A 22,473-nucleotide genomic window follows, 5' to 3' on the forward strand; every position below is an offset into this window, starting at 1 on the left:
AGTACAGAGGAAATAATCAGAAATTAAGAAATATTTAAAATATCATCTATTTATATTTCCTATTCAAAATTTTTGTGATTGGAAATGTAATGATTAATTTGCATTTCTATTGAAATTTATCCATCAGTTACAGAATACCTGACATCTATAAACTGGAAGTTCATCCATAATATTCATGACTACTAAAGAAACAGACCATTACATGTTTACAGCACAATAAGAATATCTGATTAAAAATAGATGCATGTATCCTCCTTCAGTCTTTTCACGTGTATTACTAGAGGCCAGAAAATAATGAAATATTTTTTTCAAATTACTCTGGTATAAAAGTATGCATCCCAAAGTCTCTCTTACAGCTCAAAGTTGACCCATATATTGCATTATGATGGTGAGAATATATATATGTGTGTTTGTGTGTGTGTGTATGTGTGTGTCTGTGAACTCTTTAATTTCTTCAAAAACCAGATCAATATACATTATCTAGGAAAAAAATAAAAATTAAGAAATCAACAATATTTAGAAGTACTAAATTCAACATTATAATTGATGATTCATCTAACACAGGATAGGGAATGTTTGAGGAGAGTAAAGATTCAAATGAAGTAGTTAAGAGTAACTCTAGTTACTGAGCAATTTTTAAATGATAGAAACACATTAGTGCATTTTGAAACAGTAATGATGCTATGGTTTGAATGTGAAACATTCTCTACAGGGCCATGCATTTTCAACGTGGCGCCAATGTGGTGGCCCTATTTTGAGAGCTTGAGGAACCTGTAAGAGGTAGAACCCAGCTGAAGAAGCAGGTAAACTGGGGGTAGGCCTTCTGTTTCTGGCCTGATCCGGTTGTTGCCAAGATACGAGGTAATGCAGACAGGTTCCAGATACCCTAGGTGTCTCAGCTGCCAAGGAGCTGCCCTCCCATCCGTCCCCCCCCATGAAACTTTCTGGAACCATAATAAATACTAACTCTTTTAAATAGTTTTCATCGGTCATGCACATCATCACAGAAACATGGACTGTAATACACATAGTATAGGACAAGTGTAATAGATGCCACCCATTTCTTGTTTCTCTAACTTTCAGAATCAAAATGTGCATTCATAATCTCATGAAGGACAAAGTGGTAAATGGACAGCATTTATAGCAAATTTTTCAAAGGCTATCATTCAGTTTAGTTACAGAATGTTAACTAGTCAACAGCAAACATCATTTCAGGCAACTTCGACTATTTGTAATTAAGATGTTATTCTAGAATGAAAAATGTGTATCTGTGTTAAGATAAATCTTTCTGCCAAAAGCCGCCTGAGCCCCACCACCACTGTGAGCTTTAAGCCAGCGCCTGCCCAAGTTAGGCCCAAATGAATACATAGAAACTTGTATTAGGTTTAAAGCTGCTTGGCCAATGACTAGGACTTCTCATCTATTAGCTCAGTCTCAATTATCATAAATCTATATATTTTATAAGTCTTATCTTATCGGACGTCTTATTGGCGTCCCTCCTTGCCAGTGGATCACATTATGCCGCTGGAGGAGGAAGGGGAAAAGAGAGCCCTTCCTGCTTCTCTTTTGCTTAAATATGAATCTCCTTGCTATGTCACTTCCTGCCTGGATCAGCACTTTTCTACTACTTTTCCCAGAATCCTCTTTGACTCCTAGTCCCGTCTAACTGCTGTCTCATTGGCCAAACAGTATTTTATTTAACAATCAATAAGATAAACATGCACAGTACATTCCCCATCATATCTGATTGTAGCTCTTTACCAGAATGTCTGTAATCCAAACTAGAAAAGACATACCAAGTTTCTTAAAGTCTCTGGACTGTATGAACTAAAGGTAAATGCTAGGACTTTCCAGAAATTCTTTCTGAATTATATATCTCTGTGTTTAAGAGAGAGAGAAATAGTTGGTATTTTTTGTTTTTTTTTTACTTTTTTACCTAGTTGTTTCCATTCCATTTCCTAAAAAATGGCTTAGAATAGAAACAAACAAAAGGAGTAAATAAAGTAAATATAACAGTTTGTGAAATTATTATTGTCATTTTATTTCAGATATTATAATTAGCTTGTAAAGAAATTACAGTTAGTTCTAAATATTATTGTAGGGGAAGCTGTAGCCATGCCTACTTAGGGGCTGGCTACAGGTGTGCCTGACCATGCTTGTCAAGGCGTGGTCAGAATGACGTAGTGTGACTGTGTTTGTGCTTTCGGTTTCACTTTGCTTCTTACTGTACAGACTGCTGCCACGCTGGCTGTCTAGGTCGCTCTGTAAGTAAGGCTTTTCCCTGTTAAATACCCTTATATTTCTACCTGACTCCGTATTGGTAATTTTCCACTATATATTATATTTTGGGTAGCTTGTGTTCTTCTGCTTGTGGCTGGATATAAAGGTATCATGGAAGTGAATTAAAGAAAGAGTATAATGCCCCAGTGAGAAAATAGCCTTCTTCCAAACTTGGGGGACAAGAGGAAGCAGGTAAAAGTACAAATAATTTGACTGGAATTTAAGATTCAAATTTGCAGAAATGAATGACAAATTTGGAAACATTGGTGGTGCTTTAGGGCTTTTTTGTTGTTTGTTTTTATCTTGTTTGGGTTTTGGTTTTTATGGTTCTTGAGTTTTAAATGTTTCACCTACAAGCCACTTGTTACATTAGTTCAGAATTTTAAACATCTCCATTCTTCAAACTTGGCAAGACAAATGTTTCTACCTTTCACAGACATAAATTTCTATGGCTAAAATCAGGTAATATTATAAGAGCTATTCTTAGCTCAGTGACCATTTATTGTTTATTTTCTAAATGCATATTTTTCATTTACACAAATCATTTTAATGAATTAAATGATAATGAAGTTCAGGATTGCTGTGTCATGAGCATAAAATAATTTAACATACTTCCTTTTTCAAAATTACTTTTCCTATGGCAAAGTTCAGGCTCTGTGATTCGTGATAGAATAGGAAAGTGGAAAGCAAAATGGTTCCTGTGGCTTTTCCACTGTGTTTGCTTAGAATGAAAAACAGAAGCTTTGCATTGACAACACTATGTCATGATACTTTTTGTTTTGTTTTGTTTTTTTTTTTTTTTTTGGATTTTTTCGAGACAGGGTTTCTCTGTGGCTTTGGAGGTTGTCCTAGAACTAGCTCTTGTAGACCAGGTTGGTCTCGAATTCACAAGATCTACCTGCCTCTGCCTCCTGAGTGCTGGGATTAAAAGTGTTATGATACTTTTTTGCATGATTCTTTATGTTTTGTCTTGGAATACTGTTTGTCTTGGAATTGTTCTGGTTTATTTGAATTTTTCCAAGGTTATTAAAAATATTGGTTCCTATCATTCTCAAACTGTCTCAATTTATAAATTATGCATGGGCGTCTAGTTCAACAACTACTCAAATTATTCTGAAATTGCCATTACTAGTTTTAATTATCAAATTAAAACAATCTAAAATCACTTCAAAATGAGAAAATTGCCAAACCAGAATTGTCTGTGAGAATGGCTATGGGGGATTATTTTGATTATATTAATTGATACGTAAAAACCCATCCATCCACCGTAGCTGGCACCACTTCCTATGCAGATGGTCACGAATCTTATCAATGGAGAAAGAGTATTAGGCCAGTGAAGTCACTCAGCCTCTCCCTGATCTTGTGGAGAGATGTAATGGCACTGTTTATTTCAAATATCTGCTGATGTGGCTTTTCTGCTATAACAGAAATGACCTGGAATTGTTAGCTAACATGAACTCTTCCTTCTTTAAGTTGGTTTATATGGTTTTAATGTTATGTCTAAGAGCACCAAATATATATATATATATATATATATATATATATATATATATATATATCAGAAGGAATCTTATATTTGAAGTTATTTTCCTCAATTGACTTTATCTGGAATGATTACCTCTAAATTGTTGGACATGTAATTCAGCTTGCACATTGTTCTCATATTCACTACAAACCAAATTTTGGCATATGAGTATGATGTGTTACAATTTAGTATGTTTAATCCTGAGTTGAATGTGTGAAGCAAGAAATAGCATGGAGCAGAATGAACAACTGGGGTCAGGTACTGAATTAATACATCTCTGTGTCCTGGGCACATTATAGTCTAAGGTGAGAGAACTAATATGCAAAGGGACTCAACCTCGAAACAGATTTACCTTTAAAATATTTTTAGCTTTTACAAGTGTGTGTGTGTGTGTGTGTGTGTGTGTGTGTGTGTGTGTGGTTTGTGTGTGTGTGTGTGTGTGTGGTGTGTGTGTGTGTGTGTGTGTGTGTGTGTGTGTGTGTGTGTGTGTGTGTAGGTTACCTTGTTATCCAAAAGGGAATTGGGTACACTGGAACTAGATGGAGGCTTAGAGAGCTTTTAGCTACCTGACATGGTTCCTGGAAACCAGATTTGAATCATCTACAAGAAGACACCTAAACAGTGAGTAATCTCTCCAATCTCCACTTAGTTCACTTTTTATGCCTGCCCATTGGTGATCTGTGGTCAATACTGTGAAGATTTTCATGGCCTCATTGAGAAGAAATGATGCGTTTAAATTCCATTGTTTCAGAGGCATGGCTGTCCTTACAATATAACAGCATGCTTGTAAATCTTTCCCAAAGGACTTCTCCACATGTGGGGTGCTATTTACAAGTTGCAGTGCTAGAAGGGAACTGGGATTGTCATGTAATTCAATCTTGTTTCTAATTCAAATAAAAAATGATTTAAAAAAAAGATAAAAAAAAACCAAGTTGCAGTGCTACTATACCATCAATACTCATGATAATAACAGCACGTGATTAGCAACTATCCATAGTTTCTCAGGGATAACTGTAGCCTTGCTTTCATAGTCTTAAGCGTAAATGTAAACCACAGTAAGTATTTACTAAGAGGGAAAGGTGAGTGAAAGAAAAAAAAAAAGGAGGAAAGACACATGGAGATGGAAGTCTGCTGAACTACAGATAAAACTAGTCTCAAATAGAATTACCGAATAAATTAAAGCAAATCATTAAAACTTGTGCTCATGGACAGTGCATTTTTATAGAAAAGTAATAATAGCAGAAATACCATTGCCGCTGCAAAAAAAGAAATTCACATTTCCCATATACTGGTAACTATCTTTAAATGATGAAATTGTGGCCCATATTTACTTTTTCTTATTTCTTAAGAACTTGCAAAATGCCTGTAATGAACATTAGCTTCATAGTCAGAAATTTAATATATCATTTACAACAGGCATATTTCTTACAATAAAATTCTACAAAGAAATGACATTTTATTTTCCTGGATATTTATTGTAAACCAATCTGCCATTTACAACTTAAATGCAGGGAAAATATTCCATCCTGTTGAGTCCAGTGTGATTGAGCTCACCTGTATGATATAAATTGCATTTTCTATTAGTTTGTGTGGCTATAAAGTCAATAAAAGGAACAGCAGTCTTCCCCACAGAATGCTCACGTACTGTAGTTTTTGGCTTATTATATAGCAAAAGGAACAAAATACTCATAGTAACAATGTATTTTTAATAGGTTTTCAAGCTGTCCCTTTCACAAAGAGTTGTGGCTGAATACAGATGTGGCTGCTGTGAGCCTTTATATGGGTGGACAGCTGAACAAAAACCAGGTAGGGAGACATTTATCTAACACAAATGCGTGGGCTCCTGAGGCATAAAGCCTACTGATTTCCGCTGGGTTACTAGTTCTGTTTTCCCCAAATGTGGTTCGAATTTCATGGGCAAATGCTTTGTAGGAAGCAAAGCAAAGATGATTAAATGTGAGTGCTCTGAATAAAGGCAACTACACAGGGGCACTTAGTAATCCACACAAAATGTTACTGTGGAAAGAAATGAAAAATACCATCATAGACTTACTTGAAGTCTGTTCTTAGTAATTTAAGATTAACATTACAATTTGAAGTTGAGTTTAAAATTTGCTCACATAAAGCACGATTATACTTGGACATTTGGAAATCATATTTCTTCTTCTCCCAGTGCCTGGATGTGAGAATAAAGATTCACTTTATCCACCTGTATCTTATAATTTGAAAATCATTGCAAATTTATTTTACCTGAATAGGTACAGATTTCATCAACTCCTTAGATACTGGTGCATGAGTCAAGCAAAGCTTGTCCCCCACCTAGTGTAAATATCTGCAAGGATCAGATAATTGACACGATTTAAACAGGAGGACATTTTCTTCTCCATGTCCTAGTTTATTTTCCATCATCCCACTTTTCATCAGTGCAGGAGAGAAGTTCATTTTAGAATCTAAGGTGATGTTTAATTGATGTTTAATGGTATTTCTTCCTTCCTTCCTTCCTTCCTTCCTTCCTTCCTTCCTTCCTTCCTTCCCTCTCTCTCTCTCTCTTTCTCTCTCTCTCTCTGTCTCTCTCTCTCTCTCTCTCTCTCTCTCTCTCTCTCTGTCTCTCTGTCTCTCTCTCTTTCTTTTTTTCTTTCTTTATTTTTCCTTTGAGACAAAGTCTCCAGCCCAGCCCTTTGTAGATCACACTATATAGCTGAGGCTGTCCTTAAAATCTGATCTTCCTTCCTCCACACCCCAAGTTCTGATATTACAAGTATGGTCTACCATATCACCTACATTTAGGGGTTAAATGCAAAGCCTCTGTGTGTAAGACACACACTCCACCAGCTGCCCATTATCTATTTTACTATATAGTGAAAATAGGATGTAGTATGGATTATGTTAAACTGGAGAAGTTTTACAACTAAGGAAGGTGGATTTAATACCTACTCAAATTCAATGTGATGTTCCAGGAAAAATATATGCTTGCTGTTTTACAACTCCAAATATTTCAAGAAAGGAAAAGGAAATTTTACATAAAAATATATCATGAAGTGATATTTTTACTGAAAGCCAAACATAATGACTCATGTGGAATAATTGTATTTTCTGACTTGAAATTTGAATATAGAATAGTTGAAATATGGCTAATCTAGAAATTAAATTATGCCATTGGTCAGAAACACAATGTCTGCAATGTGATAGGAGTTGATATAGGTTACTTAAACTTGGAGCGATATTCAAGAGAGCCAGAAAAGACATACTAAATGTTTCTAATGTTATAATGATCAATAGAATGTATGGAAATGATATAATAATATTTTTGTCTCAGAAAATTAAGAAAATGCATTGTTTACAAAGCAATCTTTGGATAAAATGGAATAGGTGCTTACAAAATGTTTGTAATTGTGCAAAAGGCAGTGTGAGAAAAGTAGAAAGAAAGGCTCCTATTGGGCTATATTGTCATGATATGATCTTGTGCACGAGACTTCTGTAAGTATAGAACACTGACTCCTTACTTGATACAGTATAAATGAATATTAGAGTTAAAAAAATCTGTGGAGTAGACAGGAATACAGAAGTTTCTGGTGGCCTTTCTCAAAGTAACTGAAGATACTGCTTAGAATTTCTCCCTGCAGTCTTATTTTCATAGTCAGTCCCTTTGATCTTCTAATGTAGGAGGTGGTCTGAACATTCCTAATATCTTTAACATTGTTTTTGTTAGGGTTTCTATTGTTGTTAAGAGACACTGTGACCATGGAAGTCTTGGAAATTAAGAAAGTTAATTGTGGTGGCTTACAGTGTCCGAGGTTTAGTCCATTATCATCATGGTGGGACATGGCAGCATACAGGTCCTGGAGAAAGAGTTGAGAGTTCTACATCTTGGTCTTTAGGCAGCAGAAGAAATCTGTGTCCACACTGAAGCTTGAGTATAATAGACCTTAAAGGTAACCCACATAGTGACACACTTTCTCCAATAAGGGCACACCTACTCCAATAATGTCCCCACCTCCTAATAGTGCCAATCCCTATGAGCTTATGGGTGCCAATTACATTCAAAATACTACAAGCAGCATAAGAATTCTTACTTGTCATAGTGGAGCCAAGGATGTACATGTCTGTGAAATTATCCAAAAACAGAACCTTCTTGTAGATTAAAGTGAGGTTTTAGCAGGTAAAACATGCTGAAATGAGCAAAAAAGAAAGGTGCATTTCAACTTTAATTTTTAAGATTTTTTCTCAGATTTTTTTATTTAAATTAGAAACAAGCTTGTTTTACATGTCAATTCCAGTTCCCTCTCCCATCCCTACTCCCCTGTCCCAGACCAATCCCCTATCCCATCCCCTTTCTGCTCCCCAGGGAGCCAGGAAGGGTGAGGTCGTCTATGGGGGATCTGTCATATCATTTGAAGCAGGGCCAAGTCCCTCCTCTCAGATTCAAGGGAGATAAAAGCACAAGAAAAAATAAAGACCAAAGGCTAAAATCCACCCCCAACACATATGATCATTGGCTTACACTGTCAAATTTTATGCTGAACAACCCACAAAATCAGATATTTCTCATTTTACCCTTGAGGTTTTTTTTTTACATCAGAAGAGAACAATGAAGTCAATGGATCTTTCAAAAAGTTTTGTCAAAACTGTAACACGACAGCTTTTCCATGTTTAAAATAATACAAGAATAAGTGTTTAGCAAAGAATAATGCATGAAAAAATAAAAAGCAATGCATAATTACTATGGTATATGAATTAATGTTTGCATATGTACATGCACATTAGTTGAGAGAGCATTTGAATGTGTTATTGGTACAATGGAGATGGGAGAGAGAACAGTAGCAAAGGCAAATTAAGCAGGGGAGGGATCGGAGAAGAACCTGAGACAGAGTGTGTCTTTTCTCTGGCCTCTGGGAAAACTGAAGAAACAATCATAAATCCTGCAGCACACATTTTCATTTTATGTATGTATGTTGATGTTAATGCTTTACACTATTAAACATAAGCTTCATAGCTCTGTGAACTAGCTGTAGTGATGCCCAGAAATAAAACCAATAGAATGGATTATGCATAGGTAGATAAGTAGATAGTATTAATCTGTGTAGATTATATACAGATATGGATATAGATAAAAATAGACATAAGCCATAAGGAGTTGTCTCAGGAGATTAGGAGATATCTAATCTGGAAGTAAATTGTCAGCAACTGGAGACCTAGAAGAGAGGATACCATGGCTACTGGCAGTGTCAAAAAGTTTGAGAATCAGGAGATTCTAATGAGAATCAGTTTTCTAATCCAGAGTTTTCTGCCTAGAAACTCAGGAAGAGCTGATCTTTCATTGTCCAAATGCAAAAACAAAACCACTCCTTACTGTCCCAGCTCAGATCTTCAGTCAATGGGAAAGTGGAGTTGGAGGAGAACAGCTTTTGATGCTCTTCATGCTTTCAACTGATTCTCACGGAGTCTCTCACAATACGGAGATAATCGGTATACTGCTATAAATGTTGAATTCTGTGCTGAAGGACCATCACAAACATACCAGAACAATGACATCCGAGTAGATGAAGCACCATGGCCTCATCAAACTGACTCAGAATAAATATCACCTCATAGTAATCTTTGCTGTAAACACAGTTTGACAGCATTAGACAAAAGGTCCTTATGATCCAGAATGCTTATCCACAAGTCCCTCTTTTCACAATCCTTTTTTCCTCACTATCTGTGTTCCAATCAAATCACATATGAAGAATTTCTTGTATGACCTTGACTAATGAAGAGAACACATTATGAGAATACTAATAAAACTTAGGATATTGCCAAGCACATTTCAGAATGTATAGTAACAGATATTTTCTAAATGAAGTTAAAGTAGTTCTATGAATTATTTCTACAAGTTTTCCCCTTGATTATTAACAACAGTGATTCTGCTAATAAAGTTATAGTATTCTTTTTACACTTTCTGCAGTTCTTATTTATCTCAGACATCAAAACAAATTGCAAAATGCAGTTTCTCTTGAGTGCATTAACACAAACTAACTCTTAGTGTTACCCAGAAGAAAACATACACATTTCCACTCAATAAAATTTCATGTCAAGAAAATACTTGAGAAAGAAAAAAAGTAGTGTTTGTTCCTTGTAAAAAGGTTATTTCTATAAAGGGGAAAAGAAGTTTTGAAAACTAACAATTTTTCATTAAAATATTCATCTATTTTAATTATTCTCTTGAAGACTTGCCTTACCATACTAAAATAGAAGAAACAGCCCCTTACCTAGGGAGTTTTGAGTCAATTATGCAGAAATATTTGTATCTTAATTTAGGAAAATATATAAATAATAATATGACACTATATTAAAGAAGAGTATTATTCTTTTCAGTTCTATATATTTAACATGACGAGAAGACTTACAATAAACTTCTCCTACTGGTCATACAACAAACCCTATTAAAACCAGTCTTTGTTCTCATTTTCATTTCATAAAACAAGTGACAAAATATGATGTGGCCTCTATTTTAAATTCAAATATGTTTTAATGAATGTACAGATCCTTACCATTCCTATTTTCTACTTATCCAGAGTCACCAGATCAAAAGTACCACCTGTACTCTCAACTTCAGAAATTTATCTCAAGTCACTGAAGTTTTTTTCATAGAGGCATCCCATGAAAAATTCCCACCATCTGTCATTTGAAAACTGGAGACCCAGAAAAACATCAGTGGAGTCTGAGGACCAAACATTAGACAGTGCCAGAAGTCTCATTCACAAATATACAAGGACACAAAATGGTCAACAAGATATACCTGCCTTCTCTCGTTTTTACCCTTTGTTGTTTCTTTCTTCTTTTCTTCTCTTTCTTCTTCCTTTTCTTTTCTCTTTAGGGGCTCCACTGATGCAGGTTTCTTTGGAGATGATAGGTCGCTAAGTCCAGTGATTAGAATTGTGAGTAGCATCTAAAAATTCCCCAGAGATATCCTCAGGAGTAATGCTTAGCATGATGACCATGAATCTCTGATCTCATTACACTTATAAGAACTTCAAAACACATCAACGAGAAAGTTGCTGGCCTCTTCTCCAGGATCCTTTTAAATGAATGGTGTGAGAAAAGATGACTTTCTCAATGTGAATGTCAAGTTGATGCTGGCATTGCTTGCCACACTGAGAAGGACATTATCAAAAGTAAATACTTAACTTAGCAGTTGTCTTTTCTTCCTCAACACCTGCTGAGTCTGGAAATACCTCTGTATCTTTATTTCTTTCATTATAATCTAATTCATTTGAAATGATTTTCTCATATTTTTATTGATTTTTAAGAAATAAATGATCAGATGGAATACAATGCTGTACATACAGACATCTTCATTCCCCTCTACCTACATAATTATGAAATTTTTTGTCTATTAATATGGAAGAAAACATAACCTCCAACTTTAACCTATAAAACACCCCATTTCATTTGTATACTTGATAATAAGTAATATCCCTTTGGGAACATGCTCCATGTTTTATTTATTTTGTTTTGTTTTGTTTTCAACATTTTATTGATTCTTTTTTGATTTTATATCAAGCATCTTGATGCCATCCATCTGTCCATCCCTTTGTACCTGCGCTTTGCTCTTGCAACACCCCCCCCCCAATAAAATAAAATTTAAAAGAAGGAAGTCTTCTCATGGAAGTTGTATTGTGACACAGTGAGTCACACAGTAACCCAACAAACTATTATTCTGGTTCAATGACTCTGACTTCTGCTAAAGTATCGATTCTCAGTTTTCACTGGGACTCCTCTTAGATATCTTGCTGTTGTCCTGTGTCATAAGGATTCTACAACTTTGGATCTACAGGAATTCCCCCTCCACATGTTCTGTAATTCATAGAAGGGGTGTTTTAAGCAGAGATAACTACATAAATAGCAAAATTAAAAATACAATTGTTTAGTTTTATCATAACCCAATGTAATGACTAATGTGAATATCATGAATATTTTATGATGAACATATAAAAATAGCTATAAAATTGCATCATCAAATTCTTTTGTTCTGTCTTTGAAATAGGTTATAATCTGTATCTATCCATTTATCTGTCTATGTGTATACATACCCCAGATACATACTTCAGGAGCTTTATAAGAGAAATAAACAATAAAATATACATTAATATGCAGAAAACACAAGCAACATGAAGAATATAAGCTACTGAATTTTCCTGTAGGTCAGTCTATTATATAAAGAATAGATTCAGAAACAAAATGCAAATAGCACACTACCAACTGTGAATTCCACATATCCTGCTCTGATAATAACTCAATGACTTCAATGTTGCCAGAGAATTGTTTGCATGGTCCCCTTTCTGGTGCCAATAAGCTCTACCTTGAATCAAGGATGAAGTGAGCAATTGACTGACTGGGATCAGCCATGGGCTGTTGGAGGACTGAGGAAGAGAGACAGAGAGGGGGGGGGAGGGAGAGAGGGGGACAGGAAGTAAGGAGGAGGGTCTGAGAGGAACTTTCGGGGTTTTGGATAGGGAAAATGTGGGAAGTGGGGCCACCGGATTGCCCCTCTGCTGTTCGTTGAATTTACCTGTTTTTTTTTTTTTTTAATCTCAATTTCTTACTCCTGAAATTTTATTACTATTAGGACAATTTAGGTAAACAATACATCTAGCATTCAACATATGACATTTTTAAACCACGATGTTGTCGGCTTTGTCTTCCTCCCCACAGGCCTTCTGTGTGAGTATAGCATCTTTTGGTTGTAGTCTTTCTACAGCAGCCTCCAGTTGCTGCCTGTCCCTGGCCCCAAATGCCTCTGGGGTGACCCACCCACCACTGGCCTATGCCCTCAAATGCTGCCATGAGGGCTTCACTGGAACCTGTCCACAGGCTACCAGCATAGGCCAGCTCCGCCACATTGATAACTACTTGCACCCTCTTTGGATTCCACCGCTGCTGCCATTGCCTCACACCCTCAGCCCCCAGCTATGCACAGTGGTGCTGGGTGCACCACTGTGCTAGTCTGGCTGCATAGGCAGCCTGTCACATTGATGAAAGCACTGCCTCTCCCTGCCCCCCACCGCTCCACCCACACATAGCTCTGATGTCACAATAGTCACTGCTATGTACAAATTGAAAAGGCATCAGATCAGGTGAGATACCTGGAAATTCTGAAAAGGGGAATTCGGTTAAAAAGAGGGAAAAAGTCTTTTCCATGTTAACAACCAGAAATATCACCATGCAGGAAGTCTGGACCCTGTTTACTGCTACTATGGATGACTTGCAAACGGGACAAATAGATTAGAGCATAAACTGAAATCCACTTGACATAATACTGATTTTAATTACTGTCAGTTTTGTAATTCATATTTTATCCTTAAAAATGGTTTGATAAGCATATAAAAAATGAAAGTTTGACTGATAAGATACAATCTTAGAAAGACTTACTATTGATAAGATGCAAACTTCAGAAAGATTTACTACTGATAAGAAACAAGCCTTAGAAAGGCTTGTTGGTTAAAATTTGACTAAGATGCAAACCTTAAGTTTTACTATTGATGATATACAAGCTTTAGAAAGAGTTATTAAAGAAAATAAAAATTTAACTGATAAGATACAAGCCTTTGACTGACAAGATACAATCCTAAGAAAGGCCTACTAATGAAGATAAGAAAAATATTTAGACACACAGAGAGGAATTGAGAGCAGAACCTACCACACCATTGCATTATGAAATTGAAGAAAAATGGCCCAAGGTTATTAGAAAACCAATTTTAGCTTTCCAGTTACCATACAAGAATAACAGCCAGATGATAGGCATCCACAAGGCTATACAGAAGCAGACTGGAATCCTGTAGACATTTTAGATTTGAAGAAATTTAAAGAAGAATCATTCATGTCATGTGCATTCGCCCTTTGTGAAGGAGATGTTAAATTCATGGACAACGTGGAAGAGAATTATTCCACAAGACTGGAAAGATTTAGCTACAGGAATATCAGAGGCTGGCTTATAGAGGGAAACATGGTGCATGGTGGAAAGAGGAATCTCAGGTCATAGAAAAGATAGGGGTAGAAGTATGGAAATTTCTCAGGATCAGCTTCTCAGTGAAGGAGAGCTCATTTGCCAAGACAGTTAAGATTTGATGATCACACCTTTGTGCTGTGTTGTAAAACAGCTTTGAATGCTTGGGACAGAGTTGAAAAATCAGGAAAGAGGACTGAGTCATTTGCTAAAATTATACAAGCCCAAAAGAAGTCTTCCCTGATTTTTTTTTTTTTTTCAAATATTGGCTTCACAGAGAAGCTAGGAAACAAGAGAAACATACATGGTCCCCCAGAGAAGGGGAAAGGGACAAGTTCTCCTAAGCTAATTGGGAGCATGAGGGGAGGGGAGAGGGGCTTAGAAGAAAGAGGGAGAAGGGGAGAAGAGGAGGGGAGAGGAGGACATGAGAGAGCAGGAAGATCTAGTCAGGGGAAGAATAGAGGAGAGTACCCAAAGGGATAGCATAATAGGTTTAAAGATACCATAATAGGTTTAAAGAGAATTCTGGCACTAGGGAGATGTCCAGATCAACAAGGTTGACCCCAACAAACAATCTGTGGGGAGCAATAGTGGGGAGGCTGCCTTAAATACCCTTCCCCGATAATGAGATTGATGACTACCTTATATGCCATCCTAGAGACTTCATTCAGTAGCTGATGAAAGCAGAGGCAGACACCCACAGCTAAACACTTAGATGAACTCTGGAATCCAGTTGCAGAGAGGGAGGAGTAATGAGCAAAGGGGTTAAGACCATGCTGGAGAAACCCACAGAAACAGCTGACCTGAACAAGGGGTTGCTCATGGACCCCAGACTGATAGCTGAGAAACAAGCATAGCATTGTTCTAAGCACCCTTGAATGAGGAGGTCAGTTTGGAGGTGTGGACAATCTATGGGGCCATTGGTACTGGATCGGTATTTACCCCTAGTACACAAATGGACTTTGGGAGCCCTTTCAACATAGAGGGATATCCTCTCAGCCTAGACACCCTGGGGTGGGTCTAGTCCCTGTTCCAAATGATATAACAGAGTTTGAGATTCCTTATGGAAGGCCTCACCCTCCCTGGGGAGCAGAAAAGTGTTGGGATGGGGGGTCAGTGGGAGGGGAGGGGAGGAGGGGAGGGAGAGGGAACTGGGATTGTCATGTAAAACAAGCTTGTTTCTAATTTAAATTAAAAATACATTAAAAAAACAAATATTGGCTTCAGCTGTAAATAGACTAATATCAGATCCAGAAGTTAGACAAATATTAGTTGAAAATTTTGACCATTGTAAATAAGAATATAAAAGAATTATTAGGCTCTTAAAAATAAGATCAGCACTAATAGATGAATGGATTAGAAATGTGGCTGATATTGGCTCTCATGCTTATGATGCTGCTTTGATAGGAGAAATAATTTCTGGAAAATTTCAGAAAAATCAAAATGTCAGATGTTTTAATTGTAGTAAACAAAGCCATTTCAAAAGGGATTGTAGACAAGATGTTCTTAGAAGCATTTTTTTTCTTTTTCTAGAGATATTCCAAAAAGGAGGGATGCAGAAGGTATGGTAAAGGCAAGAATTAGACTAATGAATGCAGATCAACAAGTGGCAGGCAAGGTAATCCTTACCTTTGGAAAGTGCCCTCCTGCAGGCCCAAATATCAAATACGTCTAATTCATTCCAGTATTGAGACACTCATGCACAAAGCAATTAAAAGACTTAATGCCTGTTGTTGAAAGCCATAATGTTCTAGATGACAGAACAGCCTCAGTAGATTAAAAAAAGTATCAGAAGAGACCATAAGACATTATTTTGGCAAACTTCTGTAAATGATCATAGACCTAAGCTAAAAGTATGAATAAATGGCATTGTAATTGAAGGTTTAGTAGACATAGGCATACTGTAACAATAATTTCACAAAAAATCATGACTTCCAGATTAGTCTATTTAGAAGGTAAATGTTCAGATTCTTGTGATTGTAACTTTAGCTCAGGTAGAACAAAGTGCAAGATGGGTTGAGTATATAGAGGGCCAGAAGGACAAAAAAGAAATATTAAAACCAAATGTGGCTAACATAGCAATGAATTTATGGGGATTTGTTGTAGCAATAGAAAACACAGACTTTCACTTCTCCAATCTTAGATACAAACCATAAAATAAAGAATGCTTCTGATAAAAATATTAAAAAGTATTATCAAGAATAGTCACAGACCATTCAGGTTGTACATAAACAGAGCACAACAGCTAGTGGTCTTTCAAGGGTATCAACAGCCCTACCTTTAAAATGGTTAACTGACTAACCTGCATGGGTAGAATAATGTCCTTTGAAATTAAAATAAAAAATTATAGGCACTAGAACAGCTGGTACAGGAGCAGCTAGATGTTCAACATATTGAAAAATCAACCAGTCTTCATAATTCTCCTATATTTGTCATTAAAAAGAAATATGAAATGGAGAATTATTACAGGTTTAAAAGTCATAAATGATTGAGCCAATGGGTTCTTTCCAGCCTGGAATTCCCATAACTTCTTTATTACCTACAGGATGGTCTGTTATACTGATTTATTTAAGACTGCCTTTTTTTAAATACATCTTTACAAGAGTGGATAGGGAAAAATTTGTCTTCACAGTGCCTACTTAAGATAATTCCCAGCCTGCTAAAAGGTATCAGTGGAAAATTATTCCAAAAGGGATGTTAAACAGCACCACCTTGCATCAATATTTTGTACAATAGCCATTGAAAATAATTTGTAAACAGTTTTCTCAATCTATAATTCACCATTATATGGATGATATCTTAATAGCTGATTTAGACTCAGATGTCTCAGCAAAAAAAATGTTTAAAGGGGTAAAGAAAATTTTGCCTTGGTTGGGACTAAAAATTGCTCCTGAAAACATACAAAGAGATTTGGAGATTTATTAAATATCTAGGACATAAGATATATTTATAAAAAATTAAACCACAAAAAGTACAAATCAGGAGAGATCACTTATAAACTCTTAAAGATTTTCAAAAATTGCTGGGAGATATTAATTGGCTGTAAACCACAATTAGATTACCAACTCAAGAACTAAGTAATGGTATGGTATCTGATATGTGTTATAAATAGGGAATGATTTCTATTCCTGAATATTTATTGTAATGATAACTAACAATGTTGATTCTGAATCATCTGTAGTAAGTTCAGTGGTTTCAATATGTAAGACATCTCTTTCTGAATGTTGAGTCTGTAACTATATTAAGAATTTCTGGAAAATCTAATAATACCATGAGAATAGCATATAATTCTGATTTTTGAATTGGACTATATGGGCTTTGAGATACTTATTTTTTTCTAGCTAATAATATGCCTTTCCTGATGTATTGGAATTAGGCCAGAATGTAAGGGCTCCAGAAACTGGTGTTTACAGTACAGTGTGAGGAAGGATCCAAATGATTCTCTTTATAAACTGATGTCTCTTGATTTTTGGATATTTGTTGCTAATCACTCCCCCCAAAATATATTGCATGCTCTCTACCTATGTTCATTTTCTGCCCATAATGAGGAAATTTCGGGATTAATAAAATGTACCACAGTTTCTGCTTAGTCTATTCCTGTTAATTGTGAAGTCTCAATTTTCCTTTCATAATCAATTCAGAAAACTTCTCTACATAGGTCTTTAATTTTTTTACTCTGTGTGTTAAATATACCTACTCTAAGATATTATCTTCTCTCCGCATAAAAATTTCTGTACAAGAATGTATAGAATGTAGTATGTCAAGGATTCAATCAAGCTCTATGTTGAAGTTATCTACATATATATTCTGTAATTTCTCTTCTAACACACCCAATTGAGTCTCAGCCTCAGTTGATAATTTTTTTGGAGTATATAAGCCCTCTAGCACAAGGTAATCATGAAATTGATCAGATATTGTTAGGAAGTATGCTAGAAGCCTCATAATTTATAAGAAACAAAACCATGTTACAAGCAAATATTTGAAGAAAGGTTTCTCCATCAGTTGGCAACAAGCCAAGGAAATTATAAGGAAATGTCCTTGTTCTTTGTATAACCAGACTCCACTACCTGTAGGAAGTAATCCAAAGGGTACTCAAAGAAATAAAATTTGGCAAATGGATGTGGTTCGTTTTGCAGAATTTGGAAAACTAAAGTATGTGCACCATGTCGCAGCTACTTATTTAAGATATCAATGGGCAACTTCTTTGAGTTCTGAAAGGACTGATGATTCTATAATTACACATTTATTAGAATTTATGACCATCATGGAGATAATTGTACAATTAAGAATGACAATGCTCTAGAATATGTCTCTAGTAAAATGAAACAGTTGTTTATTTGAACATTACAATGTAAAGCATAGTTTAGGTATACCACACAATTCTACAGAATGAGCAGTTATAGAAAGACCCAACCACACTGTAAAGGATATGCTTAATAAACAGAAGTGGTTTATAAAGTTCCCTAGAGATAGACTGCAGAATGGCTTATTCACTTTAATTTTTAAATGCTAATGAGAAAGGAATGACACCTGCAGAGAGACATTGGATAAGGAAAAAAAAAACGGTTAAAATTAAATCATCCTGTATACTTCAAAGATGTGTTGACCTCAGAATGAAAACCAAGATATGTGTTATGTTACGGAAAATGTTTTGTTTTGTTTCGACAGGAGAAGAAAAGCTATAGATACCACCAAGATTTATAAAGATGAGACTTGAATAGGAGAGACCACTTGATTAGGAGAGGCAATAGTTCATCATCTAAGTTAACTTCTAACACTTGTAAAAGTTTTTTCATTTGATCACACATAATCTGCCAAAAAACGGAAATTCCCCAAAGTCAGGGTTGGGGTAGGGTTTTGATTTTGTCTTCATAGGAAAATAAAAACATCCAACTAAATAATCTGAACACCACTGGATTAATAAGACATCTGAACAAGGATGAATCATCCAGAGAAAAAGTCCCAAGAAAAAGAATAATTTGATTTAATTGTATAATGCATTTCCATCAGCAACTGGTTTTAAGAATCTTCCCAAATGTTTGGCTCTCCTGTTCTCTACAAACTTATAAAGCAAATGGTGTTTTTATAGTCCAAATTCAACTAAAATTTAAAGCTGGCTTTGGAGTTGGAGTGGGCCTCTCTCCTCCTTTTTAGAGGAAAATATACAATCTCTGTCTCATGTCAGATGATCCACCTTATATGAGACAGAAGGGACTATTCTAGTGTCATTAATCTCAAAACCCTTGTGGTTTTGTTTTGACTCCATAAAACTTTTCTTAAGGTATAAATATTATCTCAAAATCTATAAAATATACATTTGTTTAAAACAAATAAACATTTGTTTTAACTTTCTACTGTGATATTAATAGTTATGTAGAGTATTAATTCTTAGAATAAGCTTCATCTATCTTCTTGTGTGTCATTTCAGGCTTGAACCTGAAGCAGGTAATTAGGAATCAAGCTTGTGTACCCCAGGTGTATTTACTAGATTATGGTCTTATGACCCATATTAGATCTGAAGCATATGACATTTAAAATGATTAATTTTTCTGCAGGTTACTGTGATCATTCCTAAGAGCAAACTTTGAAGTTTCCAAAATGATGTTGGGGCCCAACAATGAAGAATCCACCTGGATTGTGGTAATGCCACTAAACTGACAAACAGAACACAAAGATCAACTTCTCAGTACAATTTAAAGGCAGTTAGTTAAGATGAGTCAGCATCATAGACTATTCCTGCCAGAACTTCACATAATTCTTGCACTTTCCTATCCCACAGAGAATGGACAACAGCTAGCTTTTCCCAGGACTTGATCTTCATCTCACAATTTTCAGAGTCCCCCAAAGATGCCATTGTCCCCAGACAACAGGACATAATTTTATGAACATGACACCCATATTCCCAAGAGTTAGGTGGATGGTTTACAGTTATTTGATGGATGTTTGTCATTGTTTAGGGAGGTTGGTTACCAGTTGTTATTGGTCATTGTCAGGGAGGAAATTAAGCAATGGAAATTAGATTCAGTGATCTCATTGTGAAAAGAAAAAGGGTGCTAAGATAACTAGGTAGATTATTGAATCTATTTTCAAACTAGTCTCAAATAGTTTCCAGTAACATGGATTTTTTGTATATTGACACAAATTTAAGGTTATTTTTGCATTATATATTACTGTTTCTTGTTTAAGATGTTGTCCCTTTGCAGTTCATTTAAAAATGTAATGTAATATAAAGTTCAAGTCCTTGAAAGCTATTTAAGACAATAAAGAAATACAAATTAGTAGTTATTTACCTATAAGAATAAAACTTACAGTCATGTTAGGTATGTTTTCAAGGTCAAACAGAAATATGTAAATATATAGATCACCAAACACTTCAGAGTCTTACTGAATGTGGCATTAAAAATGTTTTAGTAACATAAGGCTTTTCAGACATGTCTGCTCCTGGCAGCACCAATTTACTTCAAAAGAGCATCAAACAACTTTCATATCAAGTTTGCTTTCATTTGTGGCAAAGTCAGTCACTGGAAAAAGAAACTTCACCTTGCCTCCACTGCTAACAGTCTGATGTCCAAATTGGACAAGCACAACACAAAGAAAGTTACTGCCAAACTTTGCCAAGACAGGATACAACAGTCCTTCAAAATTCCTACTTCACAGAAAAGCCAGTCAGATATTCTAGGCCCATAGACCCAAACTGGATGCCCCAATGTGGCAGAGGAACCTTGTGGTGACTGTCCATTCAGCCAGATGTCTCTATTGTTTTTGAGATTTGGAAGTTGTTTGGTCTGCATTTCCTGTTTAATCAGTTAATACTATATCCCTTTTGGGTCTTTCATGGTGGTGAAGATTCAATAATTATAGTTAAAGTTTTCCTTAATTTTGATAAAAATTAAATCACATACAAAATTTTAGATTCTCAAAGATAGGATAGATAATGGAGTATTTTCTTTGAATTTGCCAATTTTTTTTAATGGAACAGACATTGTGGATGTGTGTCTTATTTGATATTGTTCTTATTGTATATAGCTTCACCAGGTTAGAGTTAAGCCCTTCCTTTTTATTTAGAACAAAAGGGGGAAATGTTTAGGGAGAATTGTTCTATAGTCACTCTGCTGTGCCAATAAAGCCACCCTGAATCAAGGATAGAGTAAGCAATTGGCTGACCAGGATTAGCTGTGGAGTTGTTGAAGGACCAAGGAAGTTGGAGAGGGACAGGAAGAGACAACAACAGGCTAAGGGGAACTTCTGGGGCTTTTAGAGTGAGAAGACATAGAAAATAGGGTCAGCCAAATACCCCTACACTGTTCCCTGCGTTTAGCAGATTTTTGTTTTTTTGTAACTCAATTCCTGACTCCCAGGATTGTATTAATACTATCATAATTTAGGTAAACTATACACTTTAGTGTATTGTGAAAACTAAAATAAATTATAACATCCAAAATAAGCAGAAAACCCCTCGTTGGCATTTCTGGGGAGAAACGCCAGCGAGGAAAACTGTAAGATGCTATGAAAGAACCAATACTTTTAGAAGCTAAAGAAAGCTCCATCATGAAAGTGGCAGTCAGGTTCAAAGTAAAGGCTAATTCTTCCTGTGCTTACTTCATATTTTTCCCATTCTCCACCTTAATTTTGTGATGCAGTTTCTTTATTAAGTGGGCTCATTTATCATCCTTGGAAATAAACATGATCCAATGTGTAACTGTTCCTCGGGTGTGGTATAGGAGATGAAATTATTATATTTGGTGGTTTTTTGTTTTGTTTCTGAGAGCTTCTTATGATAGTTTAAAATGGCTATAACATTCATTCTAACATTTTAAGAAGTGGAAGATTTAAAATGCAAATGTCTGTGTACATCTATTTTGAGTCAGGCAGGGCAATTTCCATACACTAGGAATAAGAACTTAATATCTTTTCTTCACATCTAGACTCTGAGATTCTATTCATTTTGCATAATGTGCCATCTTTTTTGAAGAAAAAGCAAGAATAAATAATAGATCAACATATAGCCAAGCATCCTCTGTCACCTTTTGTTCTCTTAGGTGGAAGAGAGGCATGCTATCTACACTTCCCATTTCATAATAGTAGTAAACACAGATTTTTATGTAGTTAGTAGATCATTGCTTTACCACTTTTATAAAGCATGTTTCCATATGCAGAGTAAACACTGTTTTCTTTTGCTTTTTTTCTGTAAGTTCAGTGAGTTCAATAAATTACTTATCATCTTGGAACCTCAGTTTTCATTATCTAAGGAATTGGACTTATGATCTGCCCTTTCCCAAGAGTCATTTCAAGGATCAAAGAAATTTTATGAAAGAGGCATTACATAAAGAATCATATCCTGGACCTCAAATACAGTAGAGTAAACACATAGTGAGAATCTGTCTCAAAAAACAAATAAATAAAAAAATAAGGCAGAGCAGGGCATTGATGGAGCATGCCTTTAATCCCAGCACTCGGGAGGCAGAGGCAGGAGAGTCTCTATGAGTTTGAGCCCAGCCTGTTCTCCAGAGCAAGTGCCAGGATAGGCTTCAAAGCTGCACAGAGAAACCCTTTCTCGAGAAAAACAAAAAAAGAAAGACAGAAAGAAAGGAAGAAAAACAGAAAGAAAGAAAGAAAGAAAGAAAGAAAGAAAGAAAGAAAGAAAGAAAGAAAGAAAGAAAAGGTGGAATTTGAAAATCTCAAT

General features: G+C 35.6%; 1 long non-coding RNA gene across 2 annotated transcripts in view; it reads left to right on the forward strand.

Moving 5' to 3' along the window:
* Positions 1-2,213: 2,213 nt before the first annotated feature.
* LOC113834668 overlaps positions 2,214-22,473 on the forward strand; it is a 31,999-nt gene continuing 11,739 nt past the window's right edge. For both annotated transcript variants that reach the window (XR_003483408.2, XR_003483409.2), the window contains exons 1-3: positions 2,214-2,264; positions 5,518-5,611; positions 19,346-19,430. This is a non-coding gene — a long non-coding RNA (uncharacterized LOC113834668). The remainder of the gene's footprint in view (positions 2,265-5,517; positions 5,612-19,345; positions 19,431-22,473) is intronic.

This window comes from Cricetulus griseus, chromosome 3, assembly GCF_003668045.3.
Source record: "Cricetulus griseus strain 17A/GY chromosome 3, alternate assembly CriGri-PICRH-1.0, whole genome shotgun sequence".
Lineage (NCBI taxonomy): Eukaryota > Metazoa > Chordata > Mammalia > Rodentia > Cricetidae > Cricetulus > Cricetulus griseus.